The 27965-nt window shown below is 48.3% G+C and overlaps 1 long non-coding RNA gene across 1 annotated transcript; it reads right to left on the bottom strand.

The window, feature by feature from the left end:
* LOC310695348 lies at positions 1–27965 on the bottom strand. Its single transcript, XR_014520025.1, has 3 exons — positions 27872–27965; positions 2631–2718; positions 1–67 (listed from the first exon to the last, which is right to left on the bottom strand). It is a non-coding gene; the product is annotated as an uncharacterized lncRNA (long non-coding RNA).

Raw genomic sequence — 27965 nt, 5'->3', positions numbered from 1 at the left:
CAACCGAAGGAAAAGTTTGCAATAAACAGAATGGCTTGATCCCACCTGGAAATCTTTGCTATAGTTACTGGAATATAAAGGAGAGGTGTATTTGTTTTTAATTCAATAGGCAAGTGATGCACAATACTGTATTTGCTTTCATTTTTGGGGAAAACAGTAAGAAGCTGCTGCAGACTGAGTCAGACCATTGATCCATCAATGTTGACTGGCAGAGGCTTTCTAGGCCAGTGGCGTAGCGTCGGTTGCTGGAGCCCGGGGCACGCGCGCACACACACACACACACACACACCAGGTGGGGGGATTGGCAGCCCAGTCCTTGCCTCCAGAGTGACCCACCCCCACCAGAGCAAAGCAGGGTCATGCTGAGCCGCCTGCCCACCCATGCAAGCAGGAGCCCTGCTGGCCAAGGTGGCCCTTGGTGGGTAGAGAGAGGAGCACCAGGCCAGGCCATGCTGGAGGTGCCTGTGTGGGGGCAGCTGGTTAGTGCCTGCTCAAAAATTGTGCACCCGAGGCCATAGCACCCCGCTCCAGGCTTCTGCATGCAAAGCAGAGGCTCTGCTGCCAAACTAAGATTCCAGTCCTCATGCGCCCAACTCAAGGGCTGAAATAGGGCTGGCCTTAAATTGAGCCAGCCCTACCTGGAAGAAAAAGAAGAATTGATATCCCGCCTTTCAGTCCCCTTAAGGAGTCTCAAAGCGGCTAACAATCTCCTTTCCCTTCCTCCCCCACAACAAACACGCTGTGAGGTGAGTGGGGCTGAGAGACTTCAGAGAAGTGTGACTGGTCCAAGGTCACCCAGCAGCTGCATGTGGAGGAGCAGGGAATCGAACCCGGTTCCCCAGATTACGAGTCCACTGCTCTTAACCACTACACCACACTGGCTCTCCCACCTGGAGATGCCAGTGGGAACGGAACATGAGACCTGCTGTGTGAAAAGCAGGTGCTCTATCCCTGAGCTACAGCCCTTCCCAAAGGGCCTTTGCTTCTGATTTGCTATTTGACCTTTATTAATTGCAAACGACATGCCTCTCGGCAGGGCCAGCCCAAGACATTTTGCTGCCTCGGGCAAAGGAAAGGATGGTGCTCCCTTTCTCATTCCAGATACAGAAGCTGGCTGTGCCCGCAATTGACTGTGGCTTCAACATTTCTGAAGGGAAAGGGATCGCTGGTCCACCTGAGAACATCAGGCCAGAGCAGGCTATGTAACAGATACAGCTCTGCCCTCCAACAGAGGAAGACCCAGGATGCTTAGAAGAAACACAAACAGACACACACACACACACACACACACAGAGAGGGGGGGGGTATCTTGTCATGCCTCAGTCAAGGGATTCCTCTTCAGAGGAGGAATGGGAGGCCCTGGTCTTACACCAGGTCCTGGGGCAGGTTCTGGGAATGAGGAGCAAGGAGCCAGGTTCCTCCAATGAAGGCCAAGGACTCTGTCTGCATCCAGAGTGAGTTCAGACTCCGACGACTGTGTTTTGGTTCTCATGCCATTTTGGACAGAGCAAATTTTGAAGATTCATCTTTAAAGACTCAGCCCCCAAATACACAAGAGGTTGCCTTCTTCCCGACAGACCCTCTCAGGTGCTGAGATCAGTAGTTCCTCTTGGCAGTTCCTCCACCCTCAGAGGCTTGGAAGGTGGCGGCCCAGGAGGGAGAGGGCCTTTTCTGAGGCAACCCCTAAACACAGCAGTGTATCTGGCTTCCTTATGCTTCTGCCAGAGGGTGGTGAACACACAGCCTCTTTAACCCTGGCTTTTGACCCTTGAGGTGTGTATTTTAAGCATCCACTTGATTTCTTTGCGGTTGGAAGTTGTTTTAAACTGTTTTTAATATTGCAATTTAATGTTGTCACCAGTCCTGAGACCTTTGGGTGAAAAGTGGGTAATTTATGAATTAACTAATTGTTGCTATTACTATTTTTATATATTAGGGTTGTGCCAGAAATTCATGCCATGCCCTGCCACCTCCATCAGTTGACAAGACAAGAAGTTGCATTAGCACATTTTAGGAACCACCTAATTTTTGTGATCGTAAGTTGTTCTAAACTGTTTTCAATATTGTCTTTTAATGTTGTAATCCACCCTGGGACCTTATTAGGGCAAAGGGCATGCGATTATTATTATTAATAAATAAATAAATACATGCAAACTATATCAGATTTCTCCCCCACCTCTAGTGGATTCACCCAGTCAGGCTGTGCTCTGGAAAAAACCCTAATTCTGGGTGGGAGTTAGTAAGCAAAGACTTCTGTTGCATTTTAAAGAGGAGTTTTCAGGAATCTACTCTGCACTCCAAAAAGGAGGTTCTAGAATTAGCAGTGAATCCTGCATTGGGGGGTTGGGCCAGATGACCTTTGGGATCCCTTCCAACACTACGGTTCTATGATTCTGTGTGTTCATCCACTGTATCCCCCCCCCCCTTCCCAAGCCTCCCAAGGATGCTGGCTTTTAAGAGCATCATCAGAAGACAAAACCGGGAAGCATCCTCCGGCTTGCGAGCAGCTAGTTAAAATCCAAGGCTGTTAAGATCTACAACGGCACTCCAGAACCTCTCCTTGCCTCTCCCTCCACTCGTCCTCAGGCAAAATTCGCCATCAGCTTGACATTACAGTGAAGTCTACTTACCCAATTAGACGCAGAGCACTTCCCCTCTGAGCAGGGCTGAGCCGGCATGAGTTTTTCAGGCTTATTTTTTAACAGATGCTGCATTTATCTGGAAGCATCGCGAGCAAAGGAGAGCAGGTCAGGAAAGGGGATGTTTGTAGAGAAATACAAAGGAAAGCTATTAAAGCCCGTCTTCAGGACAGGGAGGCCGGCTGCTAGTCATCAACCGCTTCTTCTTCGCTCCAATTCATACGTGACCAATTTGGCACAACTGGCCAAGCTACCCCCAGATCCCTGCTCTGTGGACTCAGGCTCCACAATGCATGTGGCAAGTTGTGAAAAGGCTACTGGCCTTTGATGGCCTGGTTTTGTCTCCACTGTCAGAGCCAGTCGGCCTCTGAAAACCGGTTTCTGGGGATCGCGAAGGAGGAGAGAGCCCTGTTGCACTCAGGTCTTGCTTGCAGAGGCATCTAGTTGGCCACACTGAGAAGAGGATGATAGAGTTGGTGGTCTGCTTTGTGCCTGATCTAGCAGGGCTTTAAAACAACAACAACAACAACAACAACAACAACAACAACAACAACAACAACAACAACAACAACAACAGCAACAGCAACAGCAACAGCAACAACAGCAGCAACAACAACTTTATTGTATCCAACCTCTCTGGGGAGAAATTTGATTCCATTCACGCCGAATCGTGATTTCTGAAACGAGCTGCAAACTGAAACAACACCACTCTCTAAAATTCGCACTGAATTCTGCATTGCAGTTCTCCAGCCAAGTGCGAAAATGCATCTGCTGTTGCAAACTGTGAAATCAGGTTTGCAGAAATGCTTTGCAATTGGGAACTTGCTGTGCAAAAATGTGTATCTTGGACAACATGACCTAGAAGAGAAAAAAAGTGTGTGAGAGTGGTGCACGTGAACGTAAGCAGGTACTCTCTTGGCGTTAATAAGGATCAGGCAGACGCAGCAATGGAGAATTAGAAGGTGAAGTTTATTGCCAGGCAATAAGGACCCAGTTTGGAATCTCTTCCAAAAGGAACTGGGACCCCGATTGAGAGAAATCCAGAGGTCTTTATATCTGAGCAGATCACAGCAAATCATAGATCATGAGACAACCATGAGGCAGTCACGATATCGCCAGCGAAAATTAGCCAATTAGCAAGCTTCTTGCCATGCTTCCAGCTACTGGTCAAGAACTGGTCAAGCACAGAGTTCTAGTTCTGCTTTCCGTTGCTTGCAGTGACGCTCTGTCTAACCTCTCCCCTAGTTATGACAGGACAGGGAGTTTTGGAGATTTTGTGGTTTAGCTCTTCCTGTTCTGTGGATTAATTTAGCCTGTATCTGAGGGGAATTTGTACCAGAATCTCTGATTCACGTCTTCCCCTTGTCCAGGGTACACGGATGTTTGTAGGGGAAAGGTCGGCTCCTAATTTTGCTGTTTCAAGCAGTTTGCAGTTAGCTAAGGCACAGCTTCCCTTTGATTCAAAATGGATTATACAATACTGTAAGCCCCGATTATGTGTGAGCATATATGAATATATTGATTACTGATAACTGATTATATGAATAGCATAAAGGTAGCCCTTCTTCCTTGCCTCAAGAGAAGAAATCCGAACTAAAACATGGGTGGGTTTTCACGAGGACCAATTTCTTCAAAACGAACAGAAACAAATTGCAAGCTGATGTGGGCATGTGGAGAATCGGACTGTAGAAAAGAGAAAATGAGCGACACCCAAATTGCTATTTTTCTCCATCCCTGCTTTCCTGCCCCTCTAGCCAATTCCTTCCTGGAGCCAATCGCAGGATAAGGAGGAAACATGCAAGCATGGAAGAGATGGATCTGCGTGGTCATGCGCTTGATTGACAAGGAAAAATCGATCCAGCCAAGGGACACTAAATCAATGGTGGCGTTGTTTGTGGAAGAGGTAGCAATAGACAGCTGAGCGAGTGGATTAATAGAAAGCAGGTTTGTTTACCAGACAGCTGTGCCATCACCTGCGATGCCCTCAGGGAGGGAAGGAGCTGCAAAGATGTTTGTTGTTGTTCCTAAAACGATTGTCACAAATTTCTACTGGAAAAGGGTTCCTCAGCCGTTCCACCAAGCCATGGCTCCTGCATTCCTATGTGAGCCTCCTGTTCTCTAGTTGACAGCAGTACATTGGGAACGGATCTAGGGATCCTAGCAGACCCCAAGCTGAACATGAGCCAACAGGGTGATGCAGCAGCAAAAAAAGCTAATGCTATTCTAGGCAACATCCACAGAAGTATATTGCCCAGATCAAGGGAAGTCATAGTGCCCCTCTATTCTGTCTTGGTGATTCCTATAATAATTAATAATAATAATTTATTATTTATACCCCGCCCATCTGGCTGGGCTTCCCTAGCCACTCTGGGTGGCTTCCAACAAAATATTAAAATACAGTAATGCATCAAACATTAAAAGCTTCATATGGCTGCCTTCAGATGTCTTCTAAAAGTCTGGTAGTTGTTGTTCTCTTTGACATCTGGTGGGAGGGCGTTCCACAGGGCGGGTGCCATTACCGGGAAGGCCCTCTGCCTGGTTCCCTGTAACTTAGCTTCTCGCAGTGAAGGAACTGCCAGAAGGCCCTCGGCACTGGACCTCAGTGTCTGGGCAGAACAATGGGGGTGGAGACACTCCTTCAGATACACTGGATCGAGGCCAGTTCTGGGCACCACAGTTGAAAAAGGATATTGACAAATTGGAGGAAGTGTAGAGAAAGGCAACCAAGATGATCAAGATGATTATGAGGAATGGTTGAGGGAACTGGGTGCATTTAGCCCGGAGAAGGGAAGACTGAGATACCCATCTTCAAATATCTGAAGGGCTGTTGTCACATGGAAGATGTAGCCAGATTGTTTGCTGCTTCTCTGAGGGGCAGGACCTGAACCAATGTGCGCAAATGATGAGAAAGAATTCTGACTGAACCTTAGGAAGAACTTTCGGACAGTAAGAGCCGTTCAAAAGCAGGACGGACAGCCTCTGAAGGTGGTGGAGTCTCCTTTGTTTTTTAAACTGAGATCGGGTGGTCATCTGTCAGGGCTTCTTCAGCCGTGATTCCTGCATTATAGAACGAGGTGACCCTTGAGGTCCCTTCCAGCTCAACAATTTTATGATGTTATATCAGTAGAAGGAAAGGATGGAAACTGAGTTTCTGAAACAGCAGTACAGCAAGATCGGAATTAGGCACTTTTTGTCATTTAACTGCTACGTTACAGTAAATCTATCTAAGCTCTCCAGTATGGCTGAATCAATACTTGCGGCTGATAAATGGGGGGGGGGGTGCTCTGAAGTAGGGAGGCAGTTTGCCCCCAGCAGCCCCTCCCTGGAGCTGACCCTTCCACCCTTCTTCCTCCAGCATCATGACCCCTTTCCGTTTGCTGTCAGTCCTGAGCCACCCAGATCCTTTTGCCCATCTCTGAGCTCCACCCCAGGCTAGGACCAGGAGATCCAACGCATGCCTGATGCTCCCCGGAGGATGCTGGGTCCATAAACCGATGATTGGATTGCACCTCGACCCACAACGTTGCCTTTTCATCTGCGACAGTCACTGCGGCTGTAATATTCTTCATTTGCTAAGTAACTCTGGGTCCTTTTCAAGACTTGCGGGGGGGGGGGGACGACTTCAGTGTGAGGGACAATTACTCTTGCTCCCGTGTAATGGCTTCAACATGACAGAGGCCAGGTGGGTCGGCCTTTTGCATTGAGGCCTGCCATATTAGATGGATGTCTCCTTCGGAACAGAAAAGAGAGGAGATCCATAAGAGCTAATATTATTTACCTCGAATCAATGGGCAATCCAGCAGCTGCTTGTTCAGCAGCTCAAACTGGCCTGTTCCGACTACAGAGTGCTTAACCCCGCTCTAATTGGATTTATGGCAGTCATCTTGAGTCCTCTAAGCTTGTTATTGTTGTTTCTAGGAGGTCAGGGGGCAGGAGGGAGAACCCAATGGGGATTTTAAAAAAATATATCATAGAATTGTAGAGTTGGAAGGTACCCTGAGGGTCATCTAGTCCAACCCCCTGCAATACGGGAGGGGAATATACGAGGATCGAACCTGCAACTGTGGCATTATCAGCACCATGTACAGACATACCTCATATTATGTCTGCTTCATGTTACGTTCTTTCAGGTTACGTCCCGTGGTGACCTGGAAGTGCCAGAAAGGGTTACTTCTGGGTTTCGCCGTTTGCGCATGTGCAGAAGCACAAAATGACATCGTGCGCATGCGCAGAAGCAGCAAGTCGCAACCCGCAGGTGCGTAGACCCGCTACTGCGGGTTGCGCTCTTTTCATGTTGCGAACGGGCCTCTGGAACGGATCCCATTTGCAACCAGAGGTACCACTGTATATAAATATACATTTCTACACCGCTATTCATGAAAAGGCTATCAGAACAGTCTGCAACAATTGTACATTCAAAAAAGCATACCATAAAAACCATATTTTAAAAAGTTAAAATCAGAAAGCAGCTGACTACTGTGGAAGGGTGTATCCTAAATTGCCTGTTCTCAGGGGCTGGACTGAGGAGGAATGGTGGGGACAGCCCCCCCCCCCCTTCTCCTGAACCTTTCCGAGAACAGGAGAACAGGATAGATTTAGAACCATGGTTTGCAGAAGGGCATAGTTCAGAGGCTGCAGAGGGCAGAAGCTGGGAAATATTGGAAGAGGAGCAGGAGGAGGAGGAAGAAGAAGCAGCACAAGGGTGCAGACTCAGTGTCTTTGGAAAGAATTCCTGACCCCACCCCCCTCTCCCAGGACCTGGCAGGCATTGTGGGGAGTAGAACAGAGAGCTCAGAAGCAGAAAGTTCAGATTAGCCGGCGCAGGGGTGACGTAGAATAGGGACAACATAGGGGGGTGGGACTTTACTTGGAGCAACGCCATTATATAGAGACTGCATTCCTTTGTCTCTCGCTGTGATTATTGAATGAACTAATTAGTAAGAACCCTTCTTTGTTTTTCTCTGCTTCTTTGCTGCCACCGTGGGAGGGAAGCCTGAGACCTGCATAAGTAGGGTGGCCATATTCCAAAGAGCAAAAACCCGGAAACATTCTGGGAAACACCTCACCATCCTGCATCTGTCGCTCACCCTCTCCCTGCCACTGACCCCTTCCTCATCTGCCTGCTTGCCCCCTCCCCCCTCCCCTCTCTTGCCCTGACTGTCTTTGGCTCAGGAGATGCTTCGTCTGCAGATGATGAGAGGCTGAACGGCCCCAGGAAGGCCATGTAAGGCCTGGCAGGTGCTGGAAACAATACAAGGCCAAGCATCGCCCTAGCACAGGCCCCACCCCACACCCAGTTTATTTATTTTTTAAAACCCCAAACTCAGACACTTCATGTAAAATGCAGAAATCAGCTCGTATGGGCACGCTGGCCCCCAAAAAGAGGACATGTCCAGGAAATCCCGAACATATGGCAGCCCTATGCATAAGCCTGGTGGAATAGAAAGGTTTTCTGCAGGCATTTAAAAGTTGAGGAGGAAGGTCCCTGCTGAATCTCTAGTGTCAGAGAGTTCCACAGGTCTGGGTCAATAACACCAAAGGCTTGGTTACTTCTTGTTGTTCAATGAGCTTCTAAGACAAACCGAGAAGCCAGATCTGTTGGAGGCGTCAGTGCTGTGAGCCCCTCCATCTTATGCTCGATTGTATATATGTGATATGGGAGAGGCAGGCGGAATAAGCTCTTAAGGCATCAGGGATTGGGAGAGGAAATGCAACCTCCCAGGTGAGATCTGGGCGGGCCTGTCATTTTCCGTGGATTAAAAACTACCATTGGACAGAAAGATTTGTATCTGTGCACTGCTTTTGTTTTTCCCCTGTAACTGAATTTCTTTTTATGTCGTTGTTGTAACAATCTGTTTTTTTATTATGTATTTTATTATGTGTTGCATATATTTTTTCTTATTATAATTTTATGCATATAACTGTTTTGGTTCTTACCTTGTGTAGAGTTTTGTGTACTGATATTATGTCTCGATATTGATGGATTGCAAATCCTTGTCGGCCACTTTGTCGCAATAAGCTGTGTCCACAGCGGCTTACATTAAACATTCAAAACATCAAAATCCAGAGCATTGGAAATACAAATATACAAAATACAGAAGGTGCCAGTGAATTCAAAAGTGACAAAAATCAACCATTTGGCAATATTGGAATACTTGCCTTCCATCTTTTGATGAGGGGCATGAGGGATCCTACCTTCGTCGCCAGTGAAATATACTCGTAGTCGAGAGTGGATTTCATGCTCTTTATTCAGCTCATAGTGGCGAGGAGGAATGGAAGTTCTCCCAGAATGTCTGCTTTATATACATTATTTACACAATGGGCCCCACGTGGCTGGCTAATTCTGGGATTCTCCTGTAGGCCAATCAGGTTGCGGATTCACTTCCACCTGGAGCTGGATTGGGTGGCTTCTGTGGACCAATCAGACTGCTGCATTCTGAATCCTATTGTTCTAGGACCAATCAGACTGCTGCATTCTGGGTCCTATTGTTCTAGGACCAATCAGACTGCTGCATTCTGAATCCTATTGTTCTAGGACCAATCAGACTGCTGCATTCTGGGTCCTATTGTTCTAGGACCAATCAGACTGCTGCATTCTGAATCCTATTGTTCTAGGACCAATCAGACTGCTGCATTCTGGTCCTATTGTTCTAGGACCAATCAGACTGCTGCATTCTGGATCCTATTGTTCTAGGACCAATCAGACTGCTGCATTCTGAATCCTATTGTTCTAGGACCAATCAGACTGCTGCATTCTGAATCCTATTGTTCTAGGACCAATCAGACTGCTGCATTCTGAATCCTATTGTTCTAGGACCAATCAGACTGCTGCATTTTGAATCCTATTCAACTCAGTACATAACAGGGCAGTGTATAAATTACATAAACAAAGCTGCAAAGGATGCATGTATAAATAAAGCCACAGATCCTAATGGCACCACAGTCTCTGCTGGCCTTCATTCCACCGAAATAAAACTCTGAGTTTGTGCCTGGAACCCCTGGCGTCTCCCTAGCACTCCGGAGACTGGGGTGGCGTGCGAAAGCGCTGTCAGCGGGGGGCCCAGTGCGCTCAACATATGCTGGAGAAGTGGAGACTGTGGTCCTCATTCTCCCACTCTGAAACGACACCCGCTGAGTCTGTATGTCTGAAGCGCAGACATTAAACAGCCCCTGCAACCAATCGATGGATTGCTAATTAGCGTCTGGAAATAGCTCCGCGCAGCAGGAGGCTCTCGCCAAACAGAAGGGTATGAAAAGACTCCGTTTAGGCATGAGGAATAGCAACCTGCCTTGGAAATGGTGCCAAGGAGCTCACTGCAGTGGAGACAGAGGCTGGGCCAGAGTGGCCCACCAATCGCCCCTGGTGCCAGGCTGGTGCCAGGCAAGGTGCTCAGCTACAGCAGAGCCATCCCTTATGTTTAAGGCACCTCCAAAGTCCTGGTCACCTTCATTCAAAAGGGAAATTGTAGAGTTCAAAAAGGTCCAGAAAACGGCAGCTGAAATAATCAAGGAGATGGAGTAGTAGTAGTAGTAGTAGCAGTAGTAGTAGTAGTAAGTAGTAGTAGTAACAACAACAACAACAACAACAACAACAACAACAACAACAACAATCATAGTAGCCCGCCCTTCTGACTAGGTTTCCCCAGCCATTCTGGAGAGCTTCCAGGATACACAAAAACTTAATAAAGCATTAAACATTAAAAACTTCCCTATACAGGACTGCCTTCATCCGTGACTACCCTATAAGGGAAAGTTGTACAGTCTGGGACTTTTTAACTTAATAAATCACATCCTAATTCTTTATTATGTGAATCCAGATTATTGTCTTGAAATATATTTAATTCAACTAATTCTGGCTTGTCTTCCAATTGTTGTTTTGTTACTTTATTAATTTCTCAGAATACTGAATTCTAGCAAGGCTGTTTTTTTGTATATTCCCACCACATGTGGAGATGTTTACCAGGTGTGGGGCAGCCCCACTAGCAATGTGGTGAGGCACCAGATTGGATCAGGGCCAGCTTCCAAGGGGTCAGGTACCACTTATACAGTGGTACCTCAGGTTAAGAACTTAATTCGTTCTGGAGGTCCGTTCTTAACCTGAAACTGTTCTTAACCTGAGATAACACTTAAGCTAATGGAGCCTCCCACTGCCGCGTGATTTCTGTTCTCATCCTGAGGTAAAGTTCTTAACCCAAGGTACTACTTCTGGGTTAGCGGAGTCTGTAACCTGAAGCGTCTGTAACCTGAAGTGTCTGTAGCCCGAGGTACCACTATATATGAGTTTTAGGGTTGATTCTCTATACACAGGTGGCTGAATTTTATGTCCAGCTAGAATTGCAGAAATAAAAAATAAAATTCAGCAGGCCTCTGAAACACCGCCACTGTCAGAAATGGTATGCCTATGAATGTCAGTTGCCATGAATCTTCGGTGGAGAGAATGTCCTCCTCAAGAGGCCTCTGGTTGGCTGCTGTGAGAGCAGGAGGTGGGCTTAGAATCTTTTAAAGCCTATTCAAACTCCTAGAAGTTGCATTCCTCTCTGCAGGAATCCTTCCACCAGGCCAGGCACCATCTCTGCTGTCTGTCTGGACCTCATTACAAGCTGTCTCACGAAGCAAAGGCAGGAACAAGGTGCCTATGCTTAGATTGTAATAGCTTAAGGATAGCAGTAGACAAGACAGCCAATTTCCGTTTCCCTCAGGTCCTAATCTGTCCAGCCTTAAATACACTTTGCCGTATTTCTGCATCAGTTTGCGATGTTTATTATTTAAAGGCCTCATGGAAACCAGTCAGCATTTTGCTGTAGATTTTGTGTCCAGTCGCACATTTTTCTATGCAGATATGCACATTTTCCCACGAATTTTCCCTAACAGTGCATTTCTGCAAGTTATTTTCACTATTGCATGCATTTTTTTATACTGCCTTTGTTGGAAGTTTGGGGGCAGCTCAGCTTGCAGAAAGAGGTTTAAACAGACAGAGTAAGGGACCTCCAGATTCTCAGACTCATCTTTAACCTCTACGCTGACCTCTCTTTATCCTTTGAAATTTGCAACATCAAAACACAAAAATGCATAACATAACAGCAAACGAAATAACGACACCCCTCTGACACACACTGTTTAAAAGGTCATAGCTTATTTAATTAGCCAGAGGCCTAGGAGGACTGTTTTCCCATGGTGCATTCCAATTCCTGGATACAACAGGGAGTGGCCAAAGTTCTTGGTACTGGCTCTCTAACTATGGGCCATTAAGGAAGCAAAGGAAGTGGCTCTGTGCCAGAGGACAAATGGGTAGCCCCTCTCCCTCAACTCCCTGGTAGTTAGAAAGACAAAAGCCAGAGTGGTGTGTGTGGAAGCTGGAAGCAAAGCAGCAGACTGGGAAGGCGGAGAGTCAGAGCCATGCCTGATTTCTGCTGGAATCCAAGACTCTGGCTATGGGAGAAGCAAGACCCTCTTGGGGTGTTAATGCTGTGAGCCCCTCCATCTTAGGCTCAGGTTGTATATATGTGTAAATAAACATCATAAAGACACCACAGTCTCCACTGTGCCTGAGGAAACCAAACCCTGGGTAAGTACCCGGAGAACCTGGAATCTCACACTGCTCAGACATTGGAGGAGCATGCAACAACACGCATTCCACTTTTGTAAGAAATAGTGTGGCACTTTAGAACTCCCTGCCTATTGACATTAGGCAGGTGCCTTCACTGTACAGATTTTGGCAGCTGCTAAGAGCATTTTTGTTTACCCTGATGTAAACAAAAACAAGCCTACCCTGATGTTCAGAAAGTTGTTTCAAGTTGAAATCTGTTTTATTGTGGCAGAAGCGGTTCTCATATATATAATATATAAATTTTAAATTAAATTCCTAATTTACATTTCAAAATATTCATTTAAACAACCTTAAATCAGTGACTTCCCTTCTTCTCTTTCCATGTTTAATTTTGCATACCATACATTCCTGCATAATTTACATAAATCCAAACCAGTATTCCATTGTTACATCCATCAAAACTTATTTACACTGTTGAATTTATCTTAATGCTGCCAGTGATTTTAAATGTGCACAATTTTATTTTTTGAATGTTTTAAAGAGTTGTTTTTTGCAGATAATTTTATTGTATTGTTTTCTTTGAGGGTTTGTTTGGTTTTTAATAATCAGTAAGTGTAAACATTTCATGAGATCGATAATAAAATAAACAAATCCCGAAGGACGCTTGGTACGCCTCTTGTTTTGGGGTGTGCAAATTGGGTCCAGGTTTTCAGTGGAAAACCAACCCAATGCTTCTCTCAGCTCCCCTTTCTCTACATTAAACCGCACCCCCCCCCCCACTATTGATCCCAGCTAAAAGCCGCACTCCCTATTACTCAGACCAATTTGGCTGGATAAATCTCCTCTCCTCCAGCTCGTCAGGGCCCTGCTGAGTTGAAGAAATGTGCAAGTATTAGCGAGGCGGAAAGCTGACGGGACGCCGAGGCGACCAGGATCGCCTAAGGCGAAGCCGAGAGTGGAATCTGCTGACATGAGGCCTTTCTCTCCTTTTTTTTAAGGTGTGTGTGAGCAGGGGGGTGCCAGGATTTGCTCGAGATGAGATGGGGCGGCTCATTTCTTGAAGCGCTGGTGGCTATTTTTTCCCCTCGGATTACACAGGCTCATTTCCGCGCTGCCTTTGATGTGCCGTTTGCTCTTCGCTCTGCTGAGCGCAGCTTGGAAGAACTGGGGAAGGACCTTGTCTTTTCCTCCCTCCTTCTCTCTCCGCGGCCACCAGCTCCTCCATCGCATCCGATTAACTGTCTTCCATCAGGGCCTGCCTTTGTCCCGGCTTCTCGAGGGGGGGAGGCCCTGCGTTTTAAACCAGCATGGCTGTCGAAAACCGGCCCTGTAGACCGGGATGTCACACTGGCGCAGAGATTTACGCAAAGCACTTAATCAATGGCTCGCGATTGAATGGAGGGGGACTCCGCGGGGGGACGTCATCGGATGCGATTTGCGGGGGAAATAATAGCACGCTGGCTGCCCGGAGAATCTTTGCTCCTTTTCTCCATCCTGCCATTTCCTGCAGACCTGTCTCTCACGCCTGCCTTGCGCCTGGCAAGAGCAGCAGCGGCAGTCTCCTGCAGCAGTTGGTGGGGGGTTTGTGTGCGCGCAAGGGAGCGGGATAGAAAAGTCCAGCCTCCTCCTCCCCGCCCACAACTGTGTTCAGTCCGGCAGTGCGGTCTAGTGGTCAGAGTGACAGACTAGGACGTGGGAGAGACCAGGGTTCGAATCTCCCACTCTGCCATGAAGGTTTCGCCGGATGTGGCCTTCAGTCAGTCACTGCCTCTCAACCTTAATAATAATAATAATAATAATAATAATAATAATAATAATAATAATACAGAGCAAATATGCTCTTGAATTATATACCCAGCACATGAAACATTAGGTAAATATAAAGGGACCCCTGACCCATTAGGTCCAGTCGTGACTGACTCTGGGGTTGCGGCGCTCATCTTGCTTTATTGGCCAAGGGAGCCGGTGTACAGCTTCCGGGTCATGTGGCCAGCATGACTAAGCTGCTTCTGGCAAACCAGAGCAGCACACGGAAACACCGTTTACCTTCCCGCCAGAGCAGTACCTATTTATCTATTTGCACTTTTGACGTGCTTTCGAACTGCTAGGTTGGCAGGAGCAAGGACCGAGCAATGGGAGCTCACCCCGTAGCGGGGATTCGAACAGCCGATCTTCTGATCAGTACCGTAAGTCCTAGGTTCTGTGGTTTAACCCACAGCGCCACCCGCGTCCCCGTACACGAAACCTTACAAAAGGACAACACGAGTGGAGTCTCCCTGCCCTTACCACAGCAAAAAGACTGATACTGATGAATTGGAAAAATAAAATAAAATAAAAATGCAGCTCCCTTCTAGGAGTGGATTGAAGACATACAAACTCGCAACATATGAACAACTTGCATATAAACGCAGAATTGCCATGGACAGATTCAATGATATTTCAAATCCATGCTTACAAATACTGTAAGAGGTTAAGATCTGGTGAAGTACAATAACAACCTTGTAAAGTATACAGTTTGGGGGTTTCCCCCCTCCCTCCCCCCTTTATTTTTCCTTCTACACAGGCGCTGTTTCTCTTTTTCTTTCTCTGTGTTTTATTTACGTCTCATCATGTTTAGTGCACATATAATTATGTACTTTTTGAACTTTCAATAAAGATGTTAAATAGTAATCATAATAATGATGGTGGTGGGGATTGTCGTTCATCATAAGATCTCAGGGCAGTTCACAGAATAAAATACAAGATAAAATCACAAGTAAATACTTAAAACAAAACAGCAAAACCATACCCTCCCCCAATTTCCTGCAGACACATTTAAAAGGCTGTTGAATGTTCATCAGTCGAAGGCCTGGTTGAAGAGGAACGGTTTCACCTGGCACCTGAAGATGCATAATGAAAGCACCAGGTGAACCTTACTGCGTAGAGCATTTCAGAGACAGTGAACTACTACAGAGAAGACCCCATTCTCGTGTTGCCACCCTGCAGACACAACAAAGGGCCTCAGATTATGAATGCAGAGTCTGGGTTGGTTTATACGGGGAGAGCCTAACCTACCTCACAGGGCTGTTGTGGGTATTAATTGAGGAGGGGGAGAACCATGTATGCCATATTGGGCTCCCCTGTAGGTTTCCTGGTGTATTGCGGGATTTGAACCCTGGTTTCTCCGGGGTCCTAGTCGGACACTCTAACAGGGGTCAGCAAACTTTTTCAGCAGGGGGCCGGTCCACTGTCCCTCAGACCTTGTGGGGGCTGGACTATATTTTTTTGGGGGGGGAGAACGAATTCCTATGCCCCACAAATAACCCAGAGATGCATTTTAAATAAAAGGACACATTCTACTCATATAAAAACATGCTGATTCCTGGACTGTCCGCAGGCCGGATTTAGAAGGTGATTGGGCTGGATCCGGCCCCCGGGCCTTAGTTTGCCTACCCATGCTCTAACCACTACACCACCACTGCCTTTCCTCCCAAAGAGCTCATAGTGGCATACCTGGTTCTCTCATAAGGTTCTAAATTGAGCTCCATAGCTGGATCAGGCCACTGACCCATCTAATCCAGCGTCTCGTTCTCACAGTGGCCAACCAGATGCTGCTTTGGACAAGCAGGACCGAAGCCTAAGTTTCTCTCCCCACCTGGTTCCGAATTATTTATTGAATTTATATCCTGCCTTTTCCTCCAAGGAGCTCACAGTAGTGTGCATGGTTCTCTGCGTCCACAACACTCCTGCGAGGTAGGAGAGGCTGAGAGGCAGTGACTGACCAAAGGCCACAGCCAGGGAAAGCTTCATGGCAGAATGAGGGGTTTGAACCGTGGTCTGTCTCTCTCAGGTGCTAGTCTGCCACTCTAACCCAGGCCTGGCCAAACTTGGCCCTCCAGCTGTTTCAGGACTACAGTTCCCAAAGCCAAGGAAGAAGCAACCTTTGCAAAGTGAAGCAGTGTATCCCAAACTTGGGACTACAATTCCCATCATCCCTGACCACTGGTCCTGTTAGCTAGGGATGATGGGAGTTGTAGTTTCAAAACAGCTGGCGGGCCAAGTTTGGCCATGGCTGCTCTAACCACTACTCCGCACTGTCTCTCAATCCCAATTGGCCTTCGAGAAACCCCCTGAAAGCCCTGTTTCTCCCCCCCCCCCACACACACACACACCCGCAAAAAAACCCTCTGGCTTTGTTTATTTTCAGCCTCTGCAGCAAGAGAAAACACTTCCAATCTCATTTAAAAAGGCGCCGAGGAAAATAATTAAAAAGTGCCCCATGCTCCGTCGCGGGCCTGCCTGCCTCTCTTGCGAAAGAGAAGCCTCCTGCCTCTTTAGCGTTTTACTATCTGCTCCCAGCAGGCAGAGAGAAATTTGCATTTTAATGCAGTCTCCGCAAGCAGCGCAAAGTACCTGCCGCCATCCACGAGGGCCGTCTGGGCGCTCTTCCCCGGCCCTCCCCATCTTAGGAGCATAGGCGCCGACCCCATGGGGCCTGAGGGGGCCCGAGCCCCCTCAAAAATTTTATTGGGGGGGCTCAGCCCCCCCAATAATTTAAAAAATTATCGCGCGCCTTGGCTCCCTCGTCGCGCGCCTTGGCTCCCGCGGCCGGCGAGGGGAGCCCGGGCCGCGCGCGGCTGCTGCTGCCGCCTCTCCTGGGGGCGCCGCCTCCCCGGGCGGGAACGCTGCGGTTGCGCGAGGGAGGAGGGCGGCCCCCGGGGGCTGGGAGAGCCGGGCTGCCGTGGCCGAGAGGGCTGCTCTGCCGGGCGCCGCTGACATAATTTAAGCAAATTATCGCGCGCCTTGGCTCCCGCGGCCGGCGAGGGGAGCCCGGGCCGCGCGCGGCTGCTGCTGCTGCCGCCGCCGTTTGTGGTCATGGCGGAGCTGCCGCCTAGGGAGGAGGGGAGAGGGGGCTGGCGGGGGGGGGGCAGGCGGTGAAGGGGGCTTGGCTGCGCTCTCTCTCTCTCTCTCGGGCTCTCTCTCTCTCTCGGTCTCTCTCTCTCTCTCTCTCTCTCTCGGTGTCTCTCTCTCGGTGTCTCTCTCTCTCTCTCTCTCTCTCGGGCTCTCTCTCTCTCTCTCTCGGGCTCTCTCTCTCTCTCGCTCTCTCTCTCTTTCTCGCTCTCTCTCTCTCTCGGGCTCTCTCTCTCTCTCTCTCTCTCTCTCGGGCTCTCTCTCTCTCTCGGTGTCTCTCTCTCTCTCTCTCTCTCTCTCGGTCTCTCTCTCGGTGTCTCTCTCTCGGTGTCTCTCTCTCTCTCTCTCTCTCTCTCGGGCTCTCTCTCTCTCTCTCTCGGGCTCTCTCTCTCTCTCGCTCTCTCTCTCTTTCTCGCTCTCTCTCTCTCTCGGGCTCTCTCTCTCTCTCTCTCGGGCTCTCTCTCTCTCTCGGTGTCTCTCTCTCTCTCTCTCTCTCTCTCTCGCTCTCTCTCTCGGTGTCTCTCTCTCGGTGTCTCTCTCTCTCTCTCTCTCTCTCTCGGGCTCTCTCTCTCTCTCTCGGGCTCTCTCTCTCTCTCGCTCTCTCTCTCTTTCTCTCTCTCTCTCTCTCTCGGGCTCTCTCTCTCTCTCTCTCTCTCTCTCTCTCTCTCTCGGGCTCTCTCTCTCTCTCTCGGGCTCTCTCTCTCTCTCGGTGTCTCTCTCTCTCTCTCTCTCTCTCTCTCTCTCTCTCTCTCTCTCTCTCGGGCTCTCTCTCTCTCTCTCTCTCTCGGGCTCTTCCCGCCCAGGGCTTGTGGGCATCTGCTCTGAGACGAAGATGGAGGTGACTTCCCTTAAAGGTCATGGAATCATAGAGGTGGAAGGGACCCAAAGGTCATCCAGTCCAACCCCCAGCAATTCAGGACTCACAGCTAAAGCATCCCTGGCAGATGCCCCCCCCCCCGACCTCTCCCTAAAAGCCCCTTCCCCTGTCTGACTGCTCTCACCACCAGAAAGGCCTTCCTAATGTTTTGTGGGAATCTCATTAAGCCTACAGAGCTATATATGCAAATGGATCTACTTATTCTTTCCCTTGAAGATACATTGATTTGTTTGTTACTGTGGTTTCGATCAATACTTTCCAAAGATCTTTACATTTGTCCATGCATGATCTTTGTCTGAAAGCTCATGGGTTGCAGGAGTTGTCATAGGAGGTTATATTTTTGTCCTTCCAACTGTTATGGAAATTACAGGGGGGGGGGACATCTTTAAAGTTGTTAAATGTTGCAAATATTATGCCTGAATGTACCCTTTCAACTTGACAGCTCAGGGAAGTTACCTAGATAAAATCCTGTAACACAATGTATCAGCCTTAATCATTTTGCAGATGTTAAGGGGGAGGGCAGAGCCTGCAGCCACCATCCCTTTCCGGTGGGGAGGGGGCAGAGGAAAGACAGGAAGCTTTTCCCTGCAGAGTTAGACCCCTTGGCTGCGTGGCACTCGGGTCCCTTCAAACTCCTGGGTGTTTTGCTGGTGGGGGGCTGCGTGGGGGCCTGGGCGATGTCAGAAGAGGAAGCTTGCAGGCCTGGTTGTCTGTTGGGGGCAGCAGGAAGAGGCGGAGGGCAGGATGTGCAGCCCCTGCCTGGCTTTCCTGTGGGACCAAGGAAGCGGCTGGGGGGGGGGGGGACTTGGCCGCTGGCCTTTGTTGCGGAGGCGGCAGTGTGGGAACGCCAGTCCCAAGGGCAGCCTCTGGGGTCTGGGTGCTGCTGCCTGTCTCCTGCCATGGACTTGGCGGGGGGGGGGGCTGTGCTATTGGGCTGGCAGAGACTTAACGGGGGCTGCCTCTCCCAGCCAAAGCTGACCCACAAAATTGCAACCCAGTGTGTGTGTTTGTGTGTGGGGGGGAACCAGCCTGCACAGGGTAAGCCCCGATGGGGCTCCTGGGCTCCTTCTGATGCATGGAGGTTGTCCTTTACAGCTCAGCTCCCCAAGGGGCTCAAAGCCTCCCAAGTCCATTATCAGTTGGAGACGAATGAGTGGAAGCTGGAAGAAAGGGGGAATCTTTATTTTTCTGTTGAAACAGAGCCCTCCTTCCCACTGACATTTGCAAGGAGGGGAGGACCCCAAACAAAGGTGTGCAGCAGCTTTGAAAGACTTTTCCGGCTCAACATCAGGAAGAGCTTTCTGACAATAAGAGCTGTTCAGACGGTCTCTGCTCCCTGGGAGAGGCTAGGTGGCCATCTGTCAGGGATGCTTGAGCTAAGATTCCTGCATTGCAGGGGGCTGGACTAGATGACCTTGGGGTCCCTTCTGTCTCTATGATTCTATGATTAGCATAATACAAGCATCTCAGGAAGAGGCATCTACCAACAGAAATCCAAGAGTGTGGCTTCTCTCCTGTCTGTCAAGGGACCTGCAGATGCTGATTGCCTTACTTGGCCAGTTCCTTAGGACTGGTACATACAGTCATACCTCGGGTTACAGATGCTTCAGCTTGAGCATTTTCAGGTTATGGATGCACTGAAACCCAGAAGTACCGGAATGGGTTACTTCCAGGTTTCGGCACTTGTGCATGAGCAGAAGCGCTAAATCACAACCTGTGTGTGCGCAGACGCAGCAATGTGAGTTGCGAACACTGCGGGTTGCGAACGTGCCTCCCACATGGATCACGTTCGCAACCCGAGCGTCCACTGTACCTTGGTTCTCGAACAGAATGCGTTCCGGGAGTCCATTGGACTCCTGGAACCATTTGAAAACCAGAGTGCGGCTTCTGCCAGAGGAGCCCCCTGCAGCCAATCGGAAGCCGCACCGGATGTTCGCCCTCCAAAAATCATTTGAAAACCAGAACACTCACTTCCGGGTTTCGATTGTTCAGAAGCCGATTTGTTTGGGAGCCAAGGTGCTCGGCTTCTCAGGTACAACCGAACCTGAGTCCTTGGGGGCGCCGCCTCCCCGGGCGGGAACGCTGCGGGTGCACGAGGGAGGAGGGCGGCCCCCGGGGGCTGGGAGAGCCAGGCTGCCGTGGCCGAGAGGGCTGCTCTGCCGGGCGCCGCTGACATTGGAACTTAGAAAACTTCCCGGGGCAGGACCCCGGTATGGGCCCCCCCAATATTTTTTATAAGTCGGCGCCCCTGCTTAGGAGTCCACTAGGCTTGCAATTTTTTTCTTTTTCCTTTTTTGGAGGTGATGCTTTCTCCTCCCCCGCCACGATCTTATAATACCGGAGCTCATAAAACATTCAAAGCCTCCATCTAATAAAGAGAGAAAACAATATTTGCTGGCCAAATAAATTTGTCTGTCTCACTTGCCCTGTTAGATGGAGATGGAGAGACGGAGATCTAACACGCTGCTCGAGGGGGCTTGGGGGGAAGAGACGCGAGGGGAGCACCTCCAAGTTAGCGAGCTTATTTTGTCTGCAATCCTCCGGGGAGGCCGAGTCTAACATCCTGCCGCCTGTTCGGCCTTATCTGTCAGTTGTATCCAAATCAAATACTCAGAGATCCCTCTGTGGAGAGAGGCAGCAGTTACCTGCGGGTGGAGATGCGTGGAAATCTGCCTTCCTGCTGCTGCTTGGGGAAGGACTCTGCTGGATGGTCCCTTTGGTGTGCGCAAAAAACTGCAATAATAGGTCCTCTTCCCTAAGGACTAGTGAAGTCGCCAACCTGGCGCCCGCGAGCACCAGTGTGCCCACCAGAATTGCCCGTGGCATCAGTGAGGCAGTGTAGAGCAGTGGTTAGAGTCTCTGCTTTTTCTCTGGGGGTACTCACAGGTAAGCAATATTGGCACCTTCCGCCCCCCATGTTATAAGTGTAACCATGGTGAGTAAAGGTAAAGGTAAAGGGACCCCTGACCATTAGGTCCAGTCATGGCCGACTCTGGGGTTGCGGTGCTCATCTCGCTTTATTGGCCGAGGGAGCCGGCGTACAGCTTATGGGTCATGTGGCCAGCATGACTAAAAGCGCTGGTTAGAATGTTGGACAGGGACCTAGGAGAGAACAGAGTTCAAATCCCCACTTGGCCATGAAACCATGGCAGTTTCAACCTGGGGCTCCCAGCACTCAAACTCATTTCCTTCGCTGCCACTGTCCTTTTCCCCACCTGCAGACGGAGCCCCTGCTGCCAGGGGGCCATCTAGGCTGCAGTACCATGCTTCCCTGGCACCTGGTCAGCTGGTCTCCCAGCAGCCAGTCCCTGCCCACCAACCCCTAGAAAAGCCTACCTGCAGGGTTCTTTGTGACATCACAGCCTGAATCGCCTTTTTCGAGTGCTGTCTTGGATCTGGACCTTTGCTAAGGATTGGCTCTAAATGGAACCAGGTACTATTGGCAAGGGAGAGAGGCAGTAATGCAATACAAGGAGGCTGTTTTCATCTGTAATCCTGAATATGATGTGACATGTAGTTACAGATGACTTATTATTATTATTATTATTATTATTATTATTATTATTATTATTATTAGCAGCAGCAGCAGCAGCAGCAGCAGCAGCATATTTGTTTATATCCCGCCTTTTTTCTAGATGGGGACTCAAGGCGGCTGTCAGGAGCCAGAGTCAAGTGAAGGTCAGCAGCAATTATTATTATTATTATTATTATTAATAATAATAATAATAATACCCCGCCCACCTGGCTGGATTTCCCCAACCACTCTGGGCAGCTCCCAACAGAATATTAATATTAATAATAAAAAGCGACAAACCATCAAACATTAAAAACTTCCCTAAACAGGGCTGCTTTTAGATGTCTTCTAAAAGTCAGATAGTTGTTTATTTCCTTGACATCTGGTGGGAAGGCGTTTCACAGGGTGGGCGCCACTACAGAGAAGGCCCTCTGCCTGGTGTCGGTGAAGTTAACTCTTTATTTAAACAAACCAAAACAGTAATCACAGCAACTCTTACCAGTCGGCCTTGCCCCAATGAGGCAGTTGCAGGGACTGAAAGTCATCACCTTCCCATGGCTGCCTAAGTCCCCTCCTCTCCAGGGTTTTCCCAAGCAGTCATAGGCCATGTCTGTGTACAACCAATCTCTGCTCTGCTCTTTTCCTTTCTCTGCAACTTCTAGGAGACCAGTGGGGAGGGGAGCTGGTCACAGCAGAAGGGGGAGACTCCCTGGATTCTTCTGCAACCTGCCTCATCCCTCTTCTGGCCTCTCTCCTCTCCTGCCTCGAGGTCTGAACTGCTCTCTGTCACAGTCTCTTCTTGCTCACTTAATCCTGTTGCCTCTTCACCTTCTGACACCTCTTCCTCCCATTCTGCTCCTTCTTCTCCCTCTGACTACTCATTGCCATCTCGCCACCAGTCCTCTGGCTCTGAGCCTTCTTCCCCTGGGGGTTCCCTTGAGGGTTCCCCAGCTGATGCCTCACACCACTCCTCTGTATCCTGCCAGTCCATGGCAGAGTCTTTTTAAAATTAAAACACAAGTAAAATATGAAAACTTAAAAACATGCAGTATGAAAGATTCAAAGGTAATTAAACTCAAATATAATTAAAGCAATAAATCAAAACAACAGACAAATCTGTCCATATACAAATGATAAAAACAGCACGGCACTATTAAAAGCCCTTTCCTTAAAAACCAGTCAGTTCTACCTGCTGGCTGAAGGATAAGGAGGGAGCCAGTCTGGTTCCTCAAGAGAGGGAGTTCTAGTGTCTGGAAGCAGCCGCCAAGAAGGCTCCCTGATTTACAGTGTAGTTGTTAAGAGTGTAAGGATAGGACCTGGGTTCAAACCCCCACTCAGACATGAAGCTTGCAAGGTGACCTTGGGCCGGTCACTGCCCCTCAGCATGACCTACCTCACAGGGCTGTTGTGATGATGGAAACACCGTTTACCTTCCCTCCGGAGCGGTACCTATTTATCTACTTGCACTTTGATGTGCTTTTGAACTGCTAGGTTGGCAGGAGCTGGGACAGAGCAACAGGAGCTCACACCATCATGGGGATTCGAACCCCTGACCTTCTGATTGGCAAGTCCTACGCTCTGTGGTTTAACCCACAGTTCCACCCGTGTCCCCCCCCTCCGAAATGACTCGGCTACTGGCAAGCATCCTTTCATAATAAGCATGCAAGTTTCAAAGCAGCAACTGGTGTTTTTCCAGAAGTGGGAGAACATGGTTTCTTTCTTCTGGGTTCTCTCTCTCTCTCTCTCTCTCTCTCTCTCTCTCTCTCTCAGCTTGCTGGGTCTCTTTGCTGCCTTCCCACACTGTTTTTAGAAGTCATTCAGTGCCTCGGATTTTCACCCCAGGAAAGCTCTTGTTGGGCGCCAAAGCGCCACCAACTTTCTAATCTTTTGATCCGCTGAACAGATTGACAACCCTTAAGCCCCTCTCGTTTGGAACTTGCTGTCCCAGCTGTTGCTGGAGACTGTCCCATCTCCTAGGCAGCGTCCCTGGGAGACTGGGGGAATCTCTCAGCAGCAGGCGGCTGCCAACCGGGGAACTTGCAGAGGCGCAAACAGCACATCACAATGGTGTCCTTTTCTGTTATTATGTTCGAAGCAGGGCCGGCCCTGTCATTTGGCATGGCACATCGTGTTTTGCCGCTCGAGGCAAAACGGGAAGTCCCGTCCTACCCTGCTGCTGCCTCCGCGGCCCCCAACAAAACCCAGTGAAGCGGCGCCAACAAGGGCACCATTTTCAGGTGAGATCTCAACCCAAATTGGTGCTGTCAGCCCAGCTTCTCTGCCACAGGTAAAGGCAGCAGGACTTCTAAGGGTTGCCACATCAGGGACTTTCACCACCTGAAGAGGCAGCCTCACCCTGCCTAACAGCTCAGTTGGCCCTGCATTTGAATATCATAGAGTTGGAGGAGGTTGCCTTATATGAAAAGACTGCAGAGTCTGGGAGTTTTTTTAGAATCATAGAGTTGGAAGGGACCCCAAGCAACATCTAGTCCTACCCCTGCAATTTAGTTTAGAGAAAAGGCAAGGTAGAGGAGACATGATAGAAGCTTATAAAATCATGCATGGCATGGAGACAACGGGTAGAGAAAAATTCAAGCACTAGAACTCACAGACATCCCATCCCATACCTGCATTAAGTCAGGAGCATGTTGTAGGTTGGGGTTGCTATGTCTTCAAACCGAAAGGGACCACGTTTTTAAAATAAATAAATAGATCTGGAACTGACTCCAATGCAAATGAATTCTGGGAGATCTGACCCTCAGCTGAAAATTGTTCAAAGCACAGAGAGGCTAAACACAGATTTTTGTTGTTGCTATGACAAACCAAATTTGCCCCTTTCTGTGCTTGTGAAGAGAGAAATATGCGACCGTGCAAAGAGGCCTTTTCCAGCTGAGAATCATAGAATTGCAGAGTTGACCCATAAGGGTCATCCAATCCCACCCACTCCAATGCAAGAATCACAGCTAAAAAATAAATAAATCGCTAACTAATGGCTATCCAAATTCCCAACCTCTGTTTCTGTTTTTTTTTTTAAATGTATTTTTATTAAAGATTTCTTAGTGTACAAAAACACATGCGTTGTTTCTTTTTTCAAGTTGTGTTTTCTACAATTCAGTTTCATTTGTTGTGAGACGTTAGTGTTACATACAATGTTAGGTTAGGAAGAGGGGGAGAGAGGGGGAATGGTGAGTGGGGGTGGGGTGGTTATGTTTCTATTCTTTATAATAATAATAATAATAATAATAATAATAATAATAATAATAAAAAATTTTATTTATACCCCGCCCTCCCCAGCCAAAACCGGGCTCAGAGTGGCTAACATCAATTATATAACACATCAAAATAAAACCAAGGTGTACTTAGTGTACGTGTGTTTTGTATCAGTGTTACTCATATGGGTTCTCTTACTATTCACCCGTTGTGTTTCCTTGGTGGTGTGAGAGGTTGGGGGTGGCCTAGGGTGCGGTTGGCTGTCTTTGGTTGGCTGTAGTGAGATTTGTTTTTGCACCTCCACAGGCACATACTTCCACATGTGGTGGGAGTGTCCCAAAATCCAACCTCTGTTTAAAAACTTCCAACAAGAGAATCTACCACCTTCTGACATGGAATTGGCAGAAATGACTGGCAGAATCCGAGACCAGGGAGAAGAGTCGGTGAAAGAAGACTGGAAGAAATTCAAATACTTACAGAAACATTGTAAAATTAATGAATGTTAGAAGGATGTTGGATAGAAACTAAGCGGTTTCCAGCTGTAATGCTTTAAGAGATATGAAAAAAAGAGGTTTCACAAATGGGTAAAAGTTTAATGGTAAGGATTTGCTGAACTAACAAATCAAACTGGAATACAAAGAAGGGAGGTATGAGGAGGTCCGAGGAAATAAATGTATGGAAGTTATGTTATTGAAAATTAATGTGTGTTTTTAACTGTTTTTTATTTTGTATGTTTATTTTTCTTTTTTCTTGTTATATCTTAAAAACTTTTAATAAATATCTTTTTAAAAAAGAGAGAATCTACCACCTTCTGAAACAATCCTTTCCACTGCCAAACAGCTCTTGTAGTCAGAAAGTTCTTCTTAAAATAGAATCATAATCTCCTTGTCACTCAGCTCCATTGGTTTGAGTCCTACCCTCTGGAGCAGCAGGAAACTTTATTAAGAAACGTCTATTCCCTTCCCTTGTGTAAGAGTCACATGTCAGTGGTGGGTGGGGCCAGAGTCAAGAGGGGTGGAGCAATGAATAATTCCCCCTTCCTTTAGTAGGACACATGTCAAGCCTCTCCCTCCACCATCCAGGTAGGGGGTGGGCTGGGGACTGAAGGAGAGTGAGGGGGCATGGCCTGGGAAGGGGCGTGGTCTGGGGAGAACTTCATAGGCCACTGAGGTTTCACCTCACCCAGGTTGTACATGTTTACTCAGAAGGAAGCTTCATTGTGTTCAGGGGGTCTTACCCCCAGGCAAGGGAGTTTAGGATTGCAGCCACATCCCTAAATCCTTTCACCAGACTGATCATCTGAATTACAATATTGAAGGAATAATGGGCGTAGATGGGGGGGGCGCAGCTGCCCCCTATCAGGTAAATAAATAAAAATACTTAACTAAAAGTAGAAACTGTAGGCAGATTATGGTGTATTTTTCTGAGCACTTGGGAGTCAAAAGGAAGTAATCCAAAACAACTGTTGTTGAGACACTTCATTCCAAATCTGCTAGACAGAGCCAGAAGATGACCTGCTAGACAGAGCCAGAGGGGGTGTCCTGCACCCTTAACATAAATCCTGGCTACCTGCCCTCCCCAACATAAATCCTGGGTACACCCATGGGAGGAATTTAACAGAGTGTCTGTTTGTGGTTTGCTTTTAGCTCTCCAAAAAAAGAATTGACAGTTCCAGAGAAAATATTGTCCCAAGGTTTGCCCTCCCCACATTCAGGAGCAGCCAGCTGCTCTGTGGAAAGGGTGCTTGGTGATGCTGCCGATATTGTCAGCATGGGACATAGAATCATAGAATTGTTGGAAGTGGAGTTGGAAGGGACCCCCAGGTCATCTAGTCCAGCCCCCTGCAATGCAGGAATCTCAGCTAAAGCATCCATGACAGACGGCCATCCAACTTCTGTTTAAAAACCTCCAAGGAAGGAGAGTCAGCCTCCTCTCATGGGAGTCTGTTCCACTTCTGAACAGCTCTTGGTGTCAGAAAGCTTTTCTGAATGTTTAGTTGGAATCTCCTTTCTTGCAACTTGAAGCCATTGGTTCGAGTCCTACCCTTCAGAGCAGGAGAAAATAAGCATGCTCCATGTGACAGCCCTTAAGATATTTGAAGATGGCTATCATATCTCCTCCCAGTCTCCTCTTTTCCAGGCTAAACATATCAAACTCCTTCAACCATTCCTCATAAGGCTTCGTTTCCAGACCCTTGATCATCTTGGTCGCCCTCCTCTGCACACTTTCCAGCTTGTCAACATCCTTCTTAAATTGTGGTGCCCAGAATTGGACACTGTATTCCAAGTGTGGCCTGACTAAGGCAGAGTAGAGTGGTACTATTACTTCCCTTGATCTGGACACTATACTTTTGTCAGACCAGCGGCTCTTTCAATTATCCGGCAGCGAAGGTGGCATGTTTTCGCAGCAGGCATGGAATCTGAAGCCATTCTGGTGTCGATCTGAGCCACATTGTCCCCCCCAGCCCCCATGCCTTGGGAAGACGAATGTAATTACAGCAATCGTGCACCGGGAGGGAAACCGGGGGAGACTTTTAAGTGATGCTCACAGCCGTCTCGAAACATGAGGCCTATTTCAAAACCGAGTTCTAAAATAAAGATATATTCCACACATTAGAAATCAGACACCCGGGGGAAATCTCCAGGCGGTGCTGTGGAAACGCCAGTCGTTTCCAGAAGTTACAGGAAGCAGAAGCTGTGAGATTGGGGGAAACCTCACGGGATCTGGTCACTTTTCCGCATTAAACCCGTCCAAGAGAATTTTTTTTTTGGGGGGGTGCATTCCTTTTGCAAGCAGCCAAGTCTCCAGATGGCTTCCAGATTTGGGAACTGCCCAAATTCCAGGGTGCACCGCTTGGCTTGCACGCCTGTGGGAAATCCAATCTATTTATTTCTCTATCCTTGCAAAAGAAGAGCCTGCTGGATCAGAATCAATGGCCCATCTAGTCCAGCATTCTGTTCTCACAGAGGAAAACCAGATGCCCCATCTGGGAAACCTGCAAGCAGGACCAAAGGTTTCCAGCAATTGATACTCTAAAGCATCGCTGCTTCCAACTATGAAGGCAGACAGGCGCGCCCAGTTGCTCCCAACATTGTGGGGGCCTGATGCATGTGCGTGATGTCACATGTGCGCCACTGCCCAAAATCCAGCCAGGCTGACTTGGCCCACCACCTCCCCACTGCGAGCTGCCTTACCTTTGCTGCATCCCTGGTGGAGGAGGCACCAATGCAAACATGCTTTCTGCTGATGCGTCCTTTTGAGGATTGCAGTGGATTTTTAGGAGGCCCA

This window comes from Podarcis liolepis, assembly GCF_965112155.1.
Source record: "Podarcis liolepis genome assembly, chromosome: 16".
Taxonomy (NCBI): Eukaryota; Metazoa; Chordata; class Lepidosauria; order Squamata; family Lacertidae; genus Podarcis; species Podarcis liolepis.
Note: the sequence above shows the minus strand (reverse complement) of the source record. Positions and strands in the feature narration are given on the sequence as shown.